Source organism: Lemur catta, chromosome 13, assembly GCF_020740605.2.
Source record: "Lemur catta isolate mLemCat1 chromosome 13, mLemCat1.pri, whole genome shotgun sequence".
Classification (NCBI taxonomy): Eukaryota; Metazoa; Chordata; class Mammalia; order Primates; family Lemuridae; genus Lemur; species Lemur catta.
Window position 1 is genome coordinate 44,453,522 of NC_059140.1, and position 14,330 is coordinate 44,467,851.

A 14,330-nucleotide genomic window follows, 5' to 3' on the forward strand; every position below is an offset into this window, starting at 1 on the left:
GCCCTGTCCACAGGTATGTATTTTCTTCCTTGATCACAATGCTTAACAAATTTTACAGGTAATCTCATCCTCTTTTCCCTAGACCCACCTGATTCTCTTCTGTTTCAATATCTCATTCCTCATTTCCTTTCCTTTCCTTTTCCTTCCTTTTGTTTGACTGACAGCTTTGGGACTATATGCATTTTGCTTTTCTTGCACAATAGTCACCTGTAAATTGATAAGAATGGCCTTACTGTTCTTGCATCCAGCAATTTCAAACTAAAAGTTTAGGTGTGAGTAAGACATAAGCAATAGGTGAAGTTATAGCTATCGGAATGGAATGCACTGATTTTGTGGCAATGAACTGTGAACAAAACCCCCACATCCTGTGGAGGAAATATTTTAGAATCTAGAAAGTGCTGGGAATGAAGAGACCTTAATGATTTTTTTCTTTGGAAATCACTCCTGAAGCCATCTGCATAAAGAAAATACCTTGGTGCAGGACTCCCAGACTGTTGCAATTACATTAAATTTAACTAGCTGCTGGGTTGCCTACCCTCTATCAGAAGGCTCTGACCATAATTTTATTGCCATTCCCCTTAACTTTTCTGAGAAGTTTATCAGAAATAGCAGAGTATGGCACAAGCTCCTGCACAACTATCACAAAGCACATGTTACCATGTCTGGATGTTTTCTTCATCTTCATTCTTCAAACCCTAGTTAAGCTACTCCATGAGAGGATGCTATAGACAAAGAGGATAGTTTGTACTGATATTAATATTTCTCAGTAGTCCCTCCAAAAATAAGGTTTAAATTCATTTATTTGAAATAAACAGGAGACCCCTTAGACATGCAAGCCAGTCAAAAAGTCATGTTGAAGTCATTAATTGATGTAGACCCCACTTGGGGGCCCCCAGAAATTTTAAACATGGTAGAGAGCTATGATGTTCACTTTCAACAATTCTTTTTGTATGGGATATCAGGCATAAACTTACCTGTTTCCTGAAAACACAGTGGCTTACACGTTAAGGATCATCGCTAAAGATTTTCAAGTGTTTACCTCTTAACTGTAGGGATCTCTCAAAATTGTTACCATCTTGTTTACTCCAGGGAGCTCCTTTATTTATGCTCACCCTGAAGACTGTTAGTCCTACAATAGAAGTAATTCAATTAGAGAAGGTAGTACAAAATTTGTTTGACTTTAACTGATGCAATGACACCATCTCAGCCCAGCAAGGCATTCAGGTCAGCTTCCACTCACGGGACAATTTTCTTATGGATGATAGAAATGCTACAGACTTCTTTTTGCAAGCAGTGGTAAAGTACAAGCAACATCGAATAGATCCTGTTCTGCTTCAACTAGTGCCTAAGGCAAGTAAAAATATCAATACAGAAATTTAAGGAGAAAACAAGAAGTTGGCTTTCTAAGAAATAACATATTTTTTTTCTTTTTTACTTTCAAGTTTTTGGGTCTGGGACCCTTGGAGGTATGGTTGAATGGAGTACTCCAGGTTGGTCTCATTCTGATGCTTGAAGTCCTATTGATAGTATCTCTAATTAAATGGTGTATGAGACAAATTAAACAGATTTGGTTCTAGCAGGTCAACCAGATTCCTGATGGAACAGTGCACTCATGAGAAAATTGGCCAGAAGCCAAGACAATGCAGAAAAGAGGGTTAGATATTGTTGGGAGACAATTCTTTGTGTGTATCTCGTGTTTCTGCACGTCCGTGAGCAGTGGCACTGACTACCCTTTGTCGCGAGCTATCTCTTCCAAGATGTTTACATTATACATAGCCTTTGAATACAGAAATAATGTCTCCTCTAGAACAAAGGATAGGCTTTCTTACAGTGCTTGACAATATATAATACATAGTGTCTCCCTCCAAAGCCAAAGGCTGGTATACTTACTGCCTATCATGAAATTATTGAGTTCCCTAAGCCCAGACATCCTCTCCTATAAAACTTCTCGTTTCTTGTCCTAGTCACCCTGTAGGAACTGGGACTCAGGGAACTGGCACAAGACTATTCTAATTCTCTGGCTACTAGTAATGTTGAGAGTAATAACACTCTTTGTATCTGACTTAGGACTCTGGTTTCTTCTGTCAGCATCAATGAAACTGACAGGTTAGATTTTGGTTCGCAGGTAGAAAAAAAAAAAATCTTAGGTCATCCACAGGTTTGACATGGAGCAATGCCAAACTGCGAGAGCACATTTATCTTCCTCCAAATATGTTTTAATTCTATCCACTGTTTTTCTTTCTGCTACTACTTCCCATTCCAAATCTTGCTTCATCTCTAAATTAGCACAAAATCCTTTCTTTGTCTTTTTCTTTTATGCCTTACTCCACTTACACTACGGAGGATAAAGTAAAATTTTAAAAACATAAATCAATCATGTTAACATCATCAAATACACACAAGCCTTCCTTTTTATGGGGGCTTATCATGTGATGCTATTACACCTGAGAGCAATGATTTTTCTGGTATACTTATGGGTTTATCTTATCTCATCGTCTAGATAGTATATCATTTCCTTGAAGTGGCATCAACTAACCACTCTGCTGAAGCACAGACCATTCTGTTCTTGTTTACTTATATAATAATTTTTATCACAGTGATTTTATACATTTATCTACATATTAAAGCCCTACCCCCTTTAAAATGTAAGCACATGAAACTGGGATTATATTTATTTTACTCCTAGTTGTATTCCTAGATATTATTATCATGGTGATGGGCTGAATTCTGTCCCCACACAAAAGATTCATATGTTGAAGCCCTAATCTCCAGGACCTAAAAAGAATGTGACTTTATTTGGAGATGGTGCCATTAAGAGGTGATTGAATTATAATAAAACAAAGCAGTTAGGGTGGATCCTACCATCCTAACCCTACCAGTGGATCCAACCAGATTAGTGTCCTTATAAGAAGAGGAGGAAATTTGGACACACAGAGACTCCAAAGATTCATGCACAGAGGAAAGAACACTGAGGACACCATGAGAAGATGATCCTCCGAAAGTGAAGGAGAGAGAGGCCTCAAAAGAAACCTAATCAAATCTTGATATTGGATTTCTAGCCTCCAGAACTATGAGAAAATATATTTCACCTATTTAAGCCACCCAGTCTTTGGTATTTTGTTATAGCAGCCCTAGTAAACTAGCATAACCACTGTATTACAACATAATATTAAATACATACTAAATTTGTATTCACCAAACCAAAGAACTAGCAAAAACCAAGATCTAATAACAAACATCCATTCGCTATTGCTTATGTCTGAACTACCAAAAAATGTTCTTTTTGTGCTCATCACAGCTGAATAAGAAAGTAACTCTTTTCATTCAAAAATGTTACAGAGCCAACTTTACAAAAAAGAAAAAAAAAAGGAAGATTGATGATGTACTCTGTGTTGCTGACAATGCTAAAGATGAAGTCTATGTGATAGCGCAGCTCTTGATAAATGATGATACTGTTTTGTCCATAGGATTTTTGAATGATGGGGCCTACAGTCAGTGTTATCAGAATATTTCTTTTTTTTAAGGTATTTTATAGAACTAAATCTAAATGTTATCAGACCTAGCTATGGATAGCTAAGTGAACAGAATGCCAAAGGCAGCATCTTTGTCTGAGATGTTGTATTAAATGTAATATTTATAAATTTCTATCATCTTTATTTTTAGGAGCAAATTTTTTTCTGGGTCAGAGTAGGAAATTGTTCTTTTACTCTTGTCTTCCAAGAATTTTCCCATTTTTTTAATATTTATAATTTTCCAACACCCTTTATCACTCTTTCCCTTGGTCAAAGATGCTTTCAAGAAAGAATCAAATATCAAGCATTTATTCTTTGATATTAATTGCTGTTTAGGCTGCTACGGAGGAGGTTTTTGTCTTAAGCCATATCTTTACTTACAGAATAGAAAAGCCTTGTTAAAATAAACTGAGTCATCTGATTTTGGAACTGAAAAGTTTTCCTTGGGGATTCTGAAGACATTTGTTTCTACATTTGCCTCTCTAAATACCAAGCTTAAATCCAGTGTACTCTAATGATAAACAAAGGTCTTCCATGTTACACAGAATATTTTTGTAGAAGACTCAGTATCTTTGTCATATCACAGTTTATTTTTGAGACATTTTTAGTGTATGAATCATTTTGCCATCATGGTCCACAGCAAATTAGACCAGGTATGGACAACTTATTGGAAAACAACATACATTGCCTGATGTGATTACAAATGAAAATCCTTCACAATAGGTAAACTATTTACTGTGTTTTAATTGGCAAACCAAGAAGTTTCTCAATATTTTGAATATAAGACACGATTGAGGGATGGATGGGCAGGCAGTGAGGCAGGGGGGACACATACAGCAATGTAGTTGAGAAGCATAGAATTTATTTCACATTTAACAGACACTTCACACTTCTGGAGAATATGTATGGAACTGTGCTAAATACTAGACATCAAGGAGGAAAAAAAGTAAATTAATGCAAGCCATGAGTAGAGGCCATGAGACAATAAAAAGGAGAAATAATCATAAACTAAGAGGTATATTTTGTTTAGACAATAAAACAAAGGCTTAACACTTTGTTATGCAAAGTAAGGATGGGCTTTTCTTCAATAAATGATGCTATGAAAATTGGATAGACATATGAAGAAATATGAAAGAGGATCCACATCTCTTACCACTCACAAAATTAATTCAAGATGGGTAAAAGACTTAAATGTAAAGCATGAAACCATAAGAAGAAAATGTAGCAAAAACACTTCTAGAAATTGGCCTAGGCAATGAATTTATGACTAAGACCCCTACAACAATTACAGCAACAATTAAAATAAATAAATGGGACTTGATTAAATTTAAAAGCTTCTGCACAACTAGGAAAATAATCAACAGAGCAAATAGACAACATACAGAATGGGAGAAAATATTTGCAAGGTATACATCTGAAAAAGGGCTAATAACAAGAATCTATAACACAAAGGACTCAAGCAAATCAGCAAGAAAAAACAAACCACTCCATTAAAAAGTGGGCAAAAGACATGAACAAAAGTTTTTAAAAGAAGATAGACAAATGGCTAACAAACATATGAGAAAATGTTCCACATCACTAATCATCCAGGAAATGCAAATTAAAACCACAGTGAGATATAACCTTACCCCAGTTAGAATGGCTTTTATGAAGTAGTCCAAAAACAATAGATGCTGGTGTGGATGAAGAGAGAAAGGAATGCTTATACACTATTGGCAGCACTGTAAATTAGTACAATCTCTATGTAAAACAATATGGAGATCCCTCAAAGAACTAAAAGTAGACCTACAATTTGATCCAGCAATCCCACTACTGGGTATTTATTAAAAGGAAAATAAGTCATTTTTTTCAAAAAGACACCTGCAATCAAGTGTATATTGCAGCACAATTCACAACTGCAAAGATGTGGAATCAACCCAATTACCCATTAATTCATGAGTGGATTAACAAAATATGGTATATGTACATATACCACAAGTAACACCATAGAATACTACTCAGCCATAAAAAGGATGAATTAATGCATTTTGCAACAATTTGGATGGAACTGGAGTCCATTATCCTAAATGAATTATCTAAAGAATGGAGAAACAAGCATTACATGTACTTCCTATTAAATTGGAACTAACCAATGAGCACACATGTGCACAGAGAGACGAAAAACTCAGAGGAAATCAAGGAGGGGGTAGGGTGGAGGAGAGGAAGAGCAAAAACTTACCTAATGGGTACAATGAACACTATTTGGGTGATGGGCACACTTATAGCCCTGACTTAAGCATTACAATAATGATCCATGTAACCAAAACATTTGTACCACCATAATATTTGAAATAAAAAAAAAAGAAATCAAAAGTAAGGATGGTATTCTAATAAAACCCCAAGTATACATCGCCCAATATTTAGAAACCTATCAACAGTCTTGTCTCATCTATGTGCCATCTACTGCATAAGTCAACTTCCTCTTCCAGATTTTCAATCAAATCCCATATAGCAAATAATTTTGTCTTAGTATATCAATATCTTTGTCTAAATAATTGGGGCTGAAAAATTAAAATCCACTATAACACTACTTCCACTAAAATATTTAGCAATAATTTCTCAATAATATTAAATATCCAGTCATTTACACATATCTCTTATTGCCTAATATACTAATTCTCAAACTATTTTGTTTCAAGAAAGTTTCATCTTCTTAAAGAATACTGACGTTCCCAAGTATCTTTTGTCTTATATGCATTATATCTATTCATATTTATTTCATCAGAAATCAAAACATATAGTCTTGTTAAGAATTCATTTAAAAATAACAATAAACCAAAACTGTTTTAACACATATCATATCTTTGATGAAAAATAACTACACTTCTCCCTTAAAAATGAGAAGAGTAAAATTACTTTACATTTTTGAAAATTTCTTCAATGTCTTGTTTAACAGAAGACTGTTAGGTTCTCAGATGAGATTCTGCATTTAATATGTTGCTATATGTTATTTTGTAGAAATATGAAAACATTTTGGCCTCCCACACATATGTAGCTGGAGAAGGAAGAAATACTTTGAAGAGCATTTTTAGATCATTGTGGATAATATTCTTTGACACTAAACCAAAATGAGACAAGTGGAAATTTATAAAAGATTATTTTCATCTTGAAATCTACCATATCAATGAGCTTTTTTAAAAACTATTCTAAATTAAATCCATTATACTATTTTTTACACTGAATAGATTTTTTGCCATTTCGTGATTTGTGTGATAAAGTAAGGCTCACTTGGAAATGTTTCATTACGTCATTATGCAGGTCTTACAAATGTTAACACATTTGTTAACACAATTTTACCAATTGTTTTCCTTATTATGACAAGCTCACTTTGTGTATTTTTCAATAAAGTGACAATTGTCCAATCACAGATAACCATAGTTTGTCAGTATTTCCTTAAAGTCAAAAAATAGCAGTGTTCTTCTTTGAGATGGTACTTCAGCAGGCAGATGTGATTTATTCCTACCTCCTTTATGTAATCGTCAAGATTTAATAGAATTAACTATTTTTATGGCTTCATCAAGAATATTCTTCTTTTATCATTATTTTTATTTATTTATTTATTTATTTGAGGCAGAGTCCTGCTCTGTCACCCTGGCTAGAGTGCCATGGTGTCAGCCCAACTCACAGCAACCTCAAACTCCTGAGCTCAAGCAATCCTCCTGACTCAGCCTCCCGAGTAGCTGGGACTACAGGCATACGCCAGCATGCCTGGCTAATTTTTCTATATATATTTTTAGCTGTCCATATAATTTCTTTCTATTTTTAGTAGAGACGGGGTCTCGCCCTTGCTCAGGCTGGTCTCGAATTCTTGAGCTCAAACGATCTACCCGCCTCGGCCTCCCAGAGTGCTAGGATTACAGGTGTGAGCCACCACGGCCGGCCCACCAAGAATATTCTTAAGTGAAAAATTTTTCCAGATAGTTTAAATATTTATTAGACATAATTATATTTTAAGTAAATATTTTATTTAAGAGTAGTTTTAGATTTTCAGATTTTTATATTAGAAGCTAATATAAACAGTTGTTTTATACCCCACACCTGATTTTCCTATTATTTATATTTTACATATATTTATCAGAACTATTGAACCAATATTTACAAATTGACATTAACTAAGATCCATATTTTAACCAGATTTTTTAGTTTTTACCTAATGCCCCTATCTGTTCCAGGACACTATATTACAGTTAGTCATCATCGCTCTTTGGGTTCCTTTTGGCTATGACAGTTTCTCAGAATTTGCTTGTTTTGGATCACAAGGACATTTTTGAAGAGTTTTGGTTAAGTATTCTAAAGAATGTCTCTCAGCTCTGATTTGTCTGGTGTTTTTCTCATGATTTGAGTGGCATTATGGGTTTGGGGAGATAAAGTGGCATTTTCATCACATCATATGATGGGTACATGCTCTCAACATGATTTATTACTGCTGATATTGATTTTGATTACTTGGCTGACATAGTATTTGTCAAATTTCTCAACCGTAAATTTACCTTTTTAAAATGCTTTCCACACTATACTCTTTGGAAAGAAGTCACTGTGCTCAGTCCATACTTACACATTGGGAAGTTAGGCTCTATCTCCTTGAGAGTGAAGTAACTATTTAATTATTTGGAATTCTTCTGTACAGAGGATCTGTTTATTAGCCTCTATTTATTTAGTTATTCAATAATTTATTTATAAAATTTGCTTTTTTCACCTGTGATTCATCCTAAGGTGTCAATACTTTAAACAGCTTTGCTACTGTAACAGTGCAAATATCAAACAATGGGAAAAGATTAATAACATCATAGTATTATTATGCAAATAGTGTTGACTTCATGAATACTATGAAAGGATTTTGTTGAATCCCCAGGTGGCAGAGCAATGCTTTGAGAACTACTACCAAAAATATGTGTTTTTTGGTTTTACTGCATTGGTTTGTTTTGTTTTATTTTGGGTCCATACATTATGGTCGGTTAATACGTAGCTTAAGTTTCCTTTAATTCATGGGTTGCTCCCTGTTATGAGCCAAATTGTGTTCCCTCAAAATTAATATCTTGAAGTTCTAACCAGCAGTACTGCAGAATGAGACTCTGTTTGGAGATGGGCTTATGAAGAGGTAGTTAAGGCAAAGTGAGATCATATGAGTGGGTTATAATCCAATATAAGTGGTGTCCTTTTAAGAAGAAGAGATTAGGAAGAGACAGGACAGGGAGAAGCATATGTGAAGACAGAGAAGACAGCCATCTACAAATCAAGGAGAAAGATCTCAGAAGGAAAGCAATCCTGCTGACACCTTCATCTTGGACTTCTAGCCTCCAGATTAGCAACAAAACAAATATCTGTTGTTTCAGTCACCCAGTCTGTGGTATTTTGTCGTGGAACCCTTAGTACCGTAATACATTCTCCATCTCTTTTCTTTCCTCTGGATTCTTTGTTTCATATTTGCCATGTTTATTAAAGAGATTTCGTTATTAGTACAATCTCACCTTGTGGGTTGTGATGAATAAATACCTTTCATGTCATATAACTTGCTTCTCTGCGTGTACATACATAAATTGGTGGTTCACTCTATGTAAATGGTGTTATTTGTTTTCATAAGGATTCACACAGTGTCTGGTGCCATGTATATTTTCATGAGCTTAGCAGTCATTTATAATTATTGGCTAGAAACAATAATTTATTTTAAAAAGTTATAAACCATCCAAAGGCAGACAAGCCTGAGTTGAAGGAGGGCTCAATATGGTAGGGCATGTTAAAGCACTGCCATTAAAGCTTCAATAAAATCCTTCCAGTTAGTTATTGTTAACATCCTTATTTTATAAAGAAAAAAACTAAACTTAAGGGAGGTTAGGTGGTTCACCTGAAATCACATATCTAATAATGTTTAGGGATGAGATATGAACCTAGGTACATTTACAATGACTATGTCATTTCTACTTTGTCACTGACTTCTTGGAAGACAGAAAATAATATGAACAGGTGTTAGATGATGAGAGTACATTATATAACAGAAATATTACTCATAAAATAGTATATGGTTATAAATGATTCTGTTGAAAAACAAAAGCACATTTATTTTACTATGATAGTAAAATTATGATAAAATTTCCCTTTAATCTCTAGGAACATTATTATCCTACTTAAAGAGTAATGATAGAAGTATCTTATTCTTTAGAAACATTTGAAGAACTTTTGAATGTAGACTAATGTGGAATGTTGGTGAAGCGGACAGATCATTCAGAGAGAAAGTAGCCCCTCCTGAAGAAAGATGAATGCTCACTGTGATGACCTGGTTTCATCATTCAGTTATTGCTCCTGGTACAAGCTGTAGTTTGGATAATAGGTTTTCTTACCCATGACTGACAGTAGCAATAATGTATAAGGCCAACTGGTAGTGCAAACTATCAGTTACAAATTTCTTTAACAACTTCCATACAGGTCAGCTGTTTTCAGTTGAACTTCGCACTCAGCGAACAAGAAACTTCAAGCAGGCATTTTCGCCTGACCCTTCATTCACTTTGCTCATGTTCTTTCCATCCCACCCATCCATCCTTTCTTCTAGGCCCAGCCCCTATAATTTTGTGTTCTTTTTAGTATATAGTGTGAGATAAGGGTCCAATTTTATTCTGTTACATGCATATACCCAATTTTCCCTACATCATTTGTTGAAGAGATTATCTGTTCTCAATTGTGTAGTCTGGGCAACATTGTTGATCAGGTGACCATGTATGTTTGAATTTATTCCTGGACTCTACAATTTCATTGGTCTGTATGTCTGTCCTTACATTAGTACTGTACTGTTTTAATTACTGTGGCTTTGTAATATATTTTGAAATCACAAAATGTGATGCTCCCAACTTTGTTCTTCCTCCTTAAAGTTGTTTTGGCTGTTCAGTGTCTTTGTGATTCTATATGAATCTTATATTTTTTTCTATTTCTGTAAAAAACGCTAATGAAATTTAGATAGCAATTGCATTGAATAGGTGGACTGCTAAGGAAATTAATAAGACAATCTTGTTTATAATAATGTGAAACAGAATAAAATTCTTAAGTATAAATGCAAATAAGGGACAAAAGATATACACTGAAAACTACAAAACGTCAATGAAAGAAATTAACGACAACACAAATGGAAAGACATCCCATGTCCATAGATTAGAAAATCTTACTATTGTCACAGATCATACTGTATTTTTATTTGCTAAATCTAGCAACCCAACCTGGAAGCTACCATAGAATCCCAGCTGCTTTCATCTCTGCAGTGTATAATACACCAAAAGACTTCTGGGAACCAGAAGAAACCAACACAAATGATATTAGTTGACTGTTCACAACTGCCAACAGAGAACAATGGCTTCTCCTACTCTTTTCTGGAAAAGGAATTCTAGTTTTTTTTTAAGGGGAGAATGGAAATAGGAATGATGAGGCATTGACAACAATCAATCTGTTATATTAATTTGCACAGTATAATGACAGCTCAAATACACATAAATTATTATGATAATTTACTTCCATTATTCATTGGCTTCTTTTATTTTGCTACTTCAATATTATTATTTTTACAAATGCATATTATTCCATTAGTCTGAAATAACTCTTCCTACATTATTGGATATTTAGGTTGCTTTAAACAATGCTTAAAATAAAATGAATGAAATTACACATTAGTGAATTAGAACCAAAAATACTATTAGAGATAGTTTTCCAAGTGAAATAAAATGTGAGACAGGCATAGCAAATACAACAGCATAAGTACAAAAAAAGGCAGTGCGTGGGGCATGAAATGAATTGGAGTTAAGAATTAAAAAATAATAATACAATATATAAAAGGTACATGAAGCAGTTGAGTTGGAAAAGAGTTGTTAGTACAGCCTAACAAAGGCTCTTTTAAAATATTAATTCAAAGGTGATATAGGATTAATTGTTTCCTCAGTTTTACATACCAATGACATTAAACCAGAGTTGTTTAATATTAAATGATTAAGAACATTTGCAGGATTCAAATATAGAATCAATCTTCAGGAAGATGAAGCTTCAAGCCTGCATTCACTCTTCAGCACTATGACACTTTGCCAATCATTTAACTTTTCGGTATTGTAACTTCTCTCACTAGTCCTACAGCCACACTTCCCCACAGAGAATTTAATGGGTACAACTTTATAAATCCTTAAGAACATTAGTTCAAGTTACTTCTTTGCATGGAAACTTCTCCACCTGAGCCTGAGTGGGCGCGTAAAAGCTGTGTTTAAACCAATCGGTGGGGTACAAGCACTTAACTAAAAGCTTAGTTCCTTGAAAAGTTTGTTACTGTCTGTCTCCTTATAACTTCCAATCATTCATCTCAGTTTCATGATTAAGCTCTTTTTTAAAGTGTAATACCTCATACAATGTTTGGAAAAAGCCAAATCTCCTCTTTATTTTGAAATTTGTCAGAGCTCTCTATTATGTGGTTTCCAGACTTTTGTCTTTCTGGATTTTTTTTTTCCCCGAATGGTGTGTGTCTGGCAAGGAATACTATTACTTTCCTTGACTTGAATAGTATAACTGATAGCAGTTAGCAATTGTTTTTAACTCTTTTGTAGAATTGTCATCCTTCATTGCAAAATTTAGTTGTAAAAATAATAAACCTAACACAGTTCTCCTTTTATCATAATCTTATTCTTTAATTTTAAAGTGCAGCTTGATGCAATTGTAGATTATAGAGGTTAATTTATATTTATAATGTATAGCTAGCCAATATTATCTGGCAAAGACAAGAAATTTTAACTTTTAAATTGCTTTCCTTAAATACTCTGGATTTTATTTAACTAGTTGAATTTTTTTAAATGCAAGACTTTGTGCCAGAAACATGACTTTGCTCTAGAGTTATAGTCACTGTTATTAAGTGATTATTTCAGAATCCTGACCAATTAATGGATATCCAGTTATTTATAATATTACTTTTATTATATTATTTATAATTAGAAAGAAATTTATACCTTGAATATAAACACAACTTTAAATTTCTAATATTTATATTTATAATGTCAATGTAATGTTAAATGTAATGGATACATTTGTTTTGCTGAAATAAATCATCATTTGCAGCATGTTTACTTAATGAATATTTTTTCAGTTTGATGTAGCTAAAACAGTTATGTTCCATAATGCCTCAATTCTTCCATCAATTTACTTTCTTCTAATGACTGTGGAACTCTCATTAATTCCACACATTGAGATGTCATGTCCAAAATAGACTCTGAACTGTTCCTGACCTAGAAAACTTTGGCAAAATATGACTTTTGCCATTTTTCCATTCATATAGAAAAATATGAATTTCTTATAGTAAGAGATCACCTGCTATGATAGGAAATTGTAGGTGAGAAATGTAAACCACCTATCTATGTCCCATCCAAAGTTTTCTCCTGTACTTCAGATCTATTTAATTGCATGTTCTCCTGTGTTATTTATATCAACAATTGTACTTTTTTCAAAATACTATCCCAGGCAAGATTTCAGAGATAATTTTTGACTGTTCTTTCTCGCTGATAACCACTTACCAAGTTTTTATTTTTATATCTTGAATACACTATTGTGTGTGCATCCCTATGTTCTTTGCTTATCTCTGATAGCTCTCATCTCAAATCTAGGTTGAAGAACAGAGTCCTGACTAATCTCTCTTCCTTGTCCTTTGATTCATGTACCACAATGTAGCAAGAGCATCTTTTGTTTTAAATAGCAAAACTGAACATGTCCTGGCCTTGCTTACAACCCTCTCTGACTCCTCATATCCCTCATTCTAAATAAATTTTAATATATATTTTTAAATTTAGAAACAATTTTATACTTTTTGAAAAGTTGCAAGTGTGGTACAAAAAAATTGTTCTTTGTGAACCACATTAATAGTTTTCATACCTGTTGACCCATCATCACCCTGAGGTATTTCAATGTGTGTTTCCCATAAACAAGTATATTTTTCTACATAACCTCTGCAAAAATGTTCAGTTCAAAATCATGTGCTTTATTTCATTGTATCCCTTTAGTTTCTTTTGATATGTAAGGGGTTCCTCAGTCTTTCCTTGACCTCCATAACTCTGATATTTTTGAAGAATGCAGGCCAATTTATTTCATAATAGGTCCCTCTGTTTGAGTTTGTTCTGAGTAGATTCATGTGTTACATTATTGGGAAGAATGCCACAAAAGTGATACCGTGTTCTTCTTATTGTATCCTATTGGGTGGGATATGATTTAAATTTGCCCCACAATTGATAATATGTAAATTGGTCATTTGATAGGTGGTATCTTCCATACTTCACCTATGTGAGTGAATGCCTTTTGCTGTTTGTAATTTCCAAGCATTTGTGAAGAGTTTGTGGGGGAGAAAATTCAAAACAACAAAAATATTGTACTTCTCATTAATCTTTCAATTTGTTCACTTTTTTGAATATATTATTATGTATTTATACTTTGATATTTTATTTAATGGGGTATAAATAATTATAATCATTATTTTTATTTATATAATATTATCCATATTTTGCAATATGATACCCTTCATGCTGCTTTCTGTGACAACTTCGACATGGCTATGGGGTACATTGTGGTGTTTTGATACACATGCACATTGTGTAATTATCAAATGAGGATAATTAGCATATATACCACCTCAAACATTTGTCATGTCTTTGTGATTAAGAACGTTCGAAATACTCCTTTCTAGCTTTGTTTTTGAAATATATAATTCATTATTTTTAACTATAGCCATGCTACTGTGCAATAGAACACCAGAATTTACTCCTCCTGTCTAACTATAACTTT